The 6415-nt window shown below is 40.2% G+C and overlaps 1 protein-coding gene across 5 annotated transcripts in view; it reads left to right on the top strand.

Annotated features, from left to right (window-relative positions):
- The window catches only part of wnt5b (wingless-type MMTV integration site family, member 5b), an 86634-nt gene that overhangs the window by 52494 nt on the left and 27725 nt on the right, over nucleotides 1-6415 (top strand). The window lies entirely within an intron of this gene.

Below are 6415 nucleotides of genomic sequence, written 5' to 3'. Positions count from 1 at the left end.
GTTCTACAGCCACTTTTTACAACTAATAGGCTCATGATATACAAATGTACAAGATACATACATTAAAGTTGGAGCATAGATTACTATGGTAATAAAATATTCTATAAAGTGTAAAGCAAATAAAATGTCAAAGGCTTTCTTTCTTTCATGTGTCTCTCATAAAGAAGCAAACTTTGAAGCTGTTGTCTCACATCTGGCATTGGTTTTGTTTTGCTAGTTGAATAATCAAAGACTTTTTTTAGTCTCAGCTGATGGCACTGAGAATATATCAATCAGTGTGTGTGAGTTTCAGTAATAGATTGCTATATATAGATGTTTTCTAATGTTGCTTATTCAGTGTATCAAACCATAATAATGACCAATTATAGCAATAAAGGTACATTTTAAAATTTACCTTTGTTGCCTAAGTCAAGAAACCATCACCTGCACTAGTCTAATTTAGTTAGATTTAGGATGTTTCATAAACCAAGAATGCATCTGAAACCTATGTAGACAAGTCGATAAGGATAGGGAATGATTATTAGGGGAAAAAATGGATATTTCAGTATAGAAATATATTGTGTAGCCCATATGACATCTTAAAAAAAGATTTCTGTAAATGAAATAGCCAACGAACAAATTCAAACATGATTTGGATAAGTGAACCTTCCTGAACAGTCTTAAATCTGAGAGTCAGTCCTCATGAGGGCATCTTCAAAATCTACTAACTGCAACAAAGTGCTAACAATTTGGATGAATCAAAAAGCCGTAGGGAATTGCAAGAAAGTTTCAGAGTGTTCGTCTGAAACTTTTACTCTTTCTGCATGCACACAGCACGAAAGAGAAAGGCAAGCCGTTGTGCTGCAGCCGCTCACTTGGAGCGGCGTGCATGTGAATATATTACAGTGTGATAGATTTGTGGATATTTCTTGCTTTGTACATGATTTGTCTGGCATCTGTTGGGCTGTCCGTCCATGCGCTGTCAGTATTTTCCAGAGCGTTATTGGTTATGAATTTGCTTAACTGCTCAGTTGGGGAATCTGTGTGTAGTTTGTAGTTTCTGTGGTTTCATGCATGTTAACTTAACTGGTAATTCTAAATTAGTGTGCATGGTTCTCTGTCTCTCTGTATTAGCCCTGTGCTGGACTGTTGACCTGATCACAGTATACCCTGCCTCTCACCAAGTGTTATAGCTTCCATCCCCCATGACCCTGGCAGGTTTAGTGGTTAAGACTAAGGGCACTAGTGGATGATTGCAGGGACTGTGTAATGATGATAAGATATGGCTGGCAAAACTATAACTTTTATTGCCTTAGTTTAGTAGCAGGAATGCCAGTGTTCCATATGGTCCACTGCTAAGGCAACTGTGCCTATATGTGTATATGTAGACTGAAATTAAAAGATGTGACATTTTCTGGATGCATCTCAAAGCAGCAGTGTAATTTTGTTGCTGCAAAGTGACCATCGTGGGTGTAGTGCTAAATTATCAACTAATGTTTGCAAACTTTTTCTTACAGAGGGTTGAAACTGATGAGACATACCATGAAGATATGGGAAAGAGTTTTTGAAGCTAGGTTAAGAAGAGAGGTTATGATCAGTGAGCAGCATGGCTTCATGCCGAGAAAGAACACTATTGATGTGATGTGGTGCAGGACATGTATGAGGATGGTGAGACAGTGGTGGCATCTGTTGGGCTATCCGTCCATGCGCTGTCAGTATTTTCCAACAACATGCCAACAACATGCTGACAGATGAGGTTAGGCAGCAGTCACTGTGAACTATGATGTTTGCAGGTGATCTGTGATCTGTAGTGAGAGCAGGGAGCAGGTGCAAGAGAGCCTGGAGAGGTGAAGGCATGCTCTGGAGTGAAAGTCAGTAGAAGCAAGACAGAATACATCTGTGTGAATGAGAGGGACAGAGGTGTAACAGTGAAACTTCAAGGAGCAAAGGTAGTAAAAGTAGATAAGTTTAAATACCTGGGTTCAACCATCCGTAGCAAGAGGCAATGCTCAAGGGAGGAGAAGAAGAGAGTGGAGATGAGATTTGATTTGTAAGAGAAGGAGAGCAGCAAGAGTGAAAGGGAAGGTTTATACGATGGTAGAGAGACCTACTTTGATATGATTTGGAGATGGTAGCACTGACAAAGAGACAGGAGGTGGAGCTGAACATTGTAAAATGTTTATTGGGAGTGACCAGGATTGAAAGGATAAGAAATTAGTACATCAGAGGGGCAGCTCAAATCGAGTAGTTTGAAGACAAAGTTAGGGGGTGAGATGATTGGGAGATATCCAGATGGTGGATTTACTAGGCAAAGGATGTCGAAGATGGAGCTGGCAGGTCAGAAAAAAAGAGGAAGACTTAGATTCAAGATGTAGTGAAGGAGGACATGCAAACAAGGGTTGGTGTGACTGAGATGTGACAGGACGATGTTAGGGATAGGGTAAAATGAAGGCAGATAGACAGTTGTATCAACCTCTAAAGTGATAAGCTGGAAGAAGAAAAAGCTAGGAAATTTTGTTAGCAAGCCGTCTTCATAAACTGCACGGCACAGATACAGATATCTCTTATTAATGCAACACTAATAAAATACTTGAAGTTTGTGCTCAGAAGTTTGGAGCACAAACCTCTCAGATGGACTATACCTCACAGCAAGTCATATTATTTGCCATTATTCAATTAAATTAGAGAGCAGACTGATGCTGACTACAGCTAAGCCTTTTACTTTAAGTCTTAACCAAATTGAAAAGGGTTAGTTATAAACAAGACCACTCGTCTCAGTTATTATTATTGATTTCTAAATTATCTAATGAAACTAAAACTTTTTTGTAGGCAGTCTTGTAAGAAACTCTATTTTTTTGCATGGCTTAATTTTTTCAGCAGCAGAGGTTGTCAGTTGCTATATGCATACACATTACAGGATATCTATGTGATTCTGTAGCCTTCGTCATGTAAACACGATTGTTTTTAAATGTTCGCATCTTCTCAAGCACACACACATGCACGCATGGGCTTCTTTGTGTGCGCGTTTGTGTGCATGCGTGCGTGTATGTGCGATAAAACGACAGGGGAGCCGTTTGCTGTAGCCCGTGGAGTGTGGCAGAGTGGCTACGAGATAGCAAAGAGAGAGGAAGAGCTGATGAGAAACATAGAGGCAAAGCGATAGGAGAGAGGCAACAGTGATCAGGTGCAGATAAGACAGAGGGAGAGGGGCTGCAGAAAACGCCGCTTTTACGTGGAAAAAAAAAAAGCAGCCATGCACAACTGACGGCAACTCTCCTTTCTCCCACTTCTCCCTCTTATTCTCTTGTTCTCCTTCCTCATGATGGATGTTCAGATTCGTCTTAATGCAAAGCCCAAATGTTACTGAAAGGGCTGTTGATCTCTTTAATAATTTTGCATGACCATGTTCCCCATATCCTTCTATATGCATCTGCACTGAAAGACATAGAAAATAAAATTCACTGTCTTTGTTCCATGTAAAACTCTCAAATGACTTATATTAGTCCCAGCTCAGCTGAGCTGGGACTAATATGCCCTACTCTACGTTAACAACATCAAACAAATGTTTTCCAGTACGCAGTCTAATTTGTGTTACTGTCTGTTCTGTCTCTCTGAAATTGTACTGTATGCACACATTGTTTCACTACTTTCTCTTTCTGCCTCTCTTCACAATTCTTCCAAATTATTGCCATGAATTATAGCGTTAAAACATTACCAACATGAATTAGAATGAGCACGTATACAAGATGTGTTATAACAGTGTTTATAATTTAGCACGAAGAATTGCTCATACTAGCCCGACAGTTTAAACCCAATCCACAACAAGGTGCTCTCTGTGAGTTTTGCTTGTAACTGTGTGTGCCTCATAAAGTATAAACATTCATCAAAATATCTATCTCAGGCTGGAAAACACTCGTGCCTCCAGTGTGAACACAGAAGTATTATGGGGATCCAGCCAGTACAGAGTCATGCTTGCCTGCAACAACTCAACTGCAAGTCACCTTTGGGCAATGATACTATGTGTAGGTTAAATACTGATTGCTGGCTTTAAGAGTAAAGGGAACAACCACTGGGAAATTCACTCAGCAGAGGAAGAAACACAAAATACATGAAAGAAGTGTTGATGAGAAGCACAGTGGACAGTTTTAATTGTTTTTATCCCTTGGTTGCTACAAATAAGTTCTTTGTCATCTATTAATTCTGCCTTTTCCCAGAGGCAAAGCTAAAAAAAACAAAAACAAAAATTAGCAGATCCACAAAGGTTCATCTGCAAAGTTCTGGTTAGGAACAGTGCAGAGTCATAAACTGCGTAAAAAAAAAAAGTGTGGGACTAACAGGGGATTTAGGTTTCTGTTTTAAATATGCTCTTTTGGTACACTGTAACTGCAAAACCGTCTGAAACTCTATGCTGGAACCTGATGCGCACATCACATCAGCGCAGATCACAGCTATCGTGATTGGCCTGATTCCTCCTATGCATTGACGGCTACTTTTTCACAGTGAAAGAAAAACGATTATCACCTCAAAACAAGGAATAATAATTATAGAGTCACAGGACTCACAGATGTGAGAGATTGACAAAATTAGCTAAACAAAAAACCAAGAAAAACACGTGATCACAACGAAGAGTGGGGAGGCAGGAGAGAAAAACAACAAAGTCCCAGGATTTTATTTCTTTTCTATTGTGGTTAGCAGTGCACAAGGTAATTAACACCATGCACAGGCATGAATAATGGCTACGGCCCCTCAGATAGGTTACATCATAACCGGTGTGGGTAAAAGTCTAAATCAGCAGTATGAGGTGCAGCCAATGTCAAAAAGGCTTTAATATGTAGTCCTTCTAATGGGCTGCAGGGGGAGACTCCTCTGTAAAAAAAAAAAGAAAAAAAAAAGATAATAATTAAAAAAGAAAAGAAAAAAAAGAAAAATAAAAGCAAAAATTAAAAGGACTTCTTTAATTTTGTCTTACTACACCATGACTGCGACACCATGGCTTATATTGAAGACCGCTTCTAGACTTTAAAATATACAGTGTGAATATTATTACTACTATTTGCAAGTAGCCAAGTATAGATAACATAGTAGTATTTGGTTCAAACATCGATTTGAGCTTTTTAAAACACATCAAAGAAACATAAAGGCTGTATTTATAAATGCAAAGCACCTAGTATGTCCCACTCTGCTTTTAGCTTATATTCTGTAACTTCATCAAGGGCAAAAACAAAGCAGTTAACTGCACTGTCCCCTGTGGCTGCCAACACCTACGTCCTTGGTATCCGGGCACAGAGTGTGTCATGCATTTTCAAAATAGCAAACCTGACATGAATACCAAGCCATATAATGATACAGCAAACACCTTGAGATCTAAACATGGTGGGAGATTAACACCAGCTCTCAGTTAAATGTGGCTAAACTGTGGCCAGCTCTGGTCTGCTGGACAAACCTCCCGGAAATCAACAGGGGTGAAAGAAGAAAGCCATAATCTGTTTAGTTAAACCAAACCGTACATGGATTTTGAACTTGTTTCTGTGTATTCATACCAAAAAATGACCTTAAGACTGTAGCCAGACTGGCTTGTTCAAAAAACTTTATATGCATCACCAAAAGTGTCTTTGGTTTGTCGCTCTCGTCATCTGTAGCATGAAAGAAAGAGCGATGAGGTAAAAGATGCGTAAATAAATAGTCTAGAAATGACATAAAAACTGAGAGGCAGGTCTATATGCCACAGGCTTTCTTCTCAGCAGCAGTAGCTGAGTCTGTCTCTGCATGACCTGCCTGTGTGTCTGTGTGTGTGTCTGTGTGTGCGTGTGGTGTGCACACTGCATTTTTTTCTCCTCCTGTTTTCCTGTCTCCCTCTGTCTGCCTCACATCACAGCTCTGTGTGCGTGTGTGTGTGTGTGTGTGCGTCGTCTTGCTGCTGTGGTGTGTCATACCCCTCTTAGAAAACCCGCTGGGCCCAAGCTAGCACTCACACTGAGTGAGAGAGCAGCGGAAGAGGGATAGATGGATAAGAGAAGGAAGACGAAAAGTGAGATGTGGGGGGGAGGAATGACTACGGAAAAAGGAAGTGGAAGAAAAGAGTGTCAGTATGTTAAAATAGAGGTTGAAAAATTCAGTGTGTGTGTGTGTGAGAGAGAGAGAGAGAGAGAGAGAGAGAGAGAAAGAGAGAGTGTGCTTTCAAAGTGTTCTATAACACAAGACTCTACTCGTCATGTGACCAGACGTGTGTGTGTGTCTGTCTTTTTGTGCATGTGTTTGTGTGTAACTTTATGTGTCTGTATTTGATGATTCAGGGGAGGACTCTAACTGGATAATTGCTCTCCTCCACAATGTGATTCTGCACCCACAGCGATTGCTGGTTGCCAAGGTTACATGGGCGTGTGTCAACACATATCCCTGAATGGCAACACCTTCCTGAAAGGATATTACCATGACT

This window comes from Pundamilia nyererei, unplaced genomic scaffold (assembly GCF_000239375.1).
Source record: "Pundamilia nyererei isolate P.nyererei 1_Seehausen unplaced genomic scaffold, PunNye1.0 scaffold00014, whole genome shotgun sequence".
Classification (NCBI taxonomy): domain Eukaryota; kingdom Metazoa; phylum Chordata; class Actinopteri; order Cichliformes; family Cichlidae; genus Pundamilia; species Pundamilia nyererei.
Note: the sequence above shows the minus strand (reverse complement) of the source record. Positions and strands in the feature narration are given on the sequence as shown.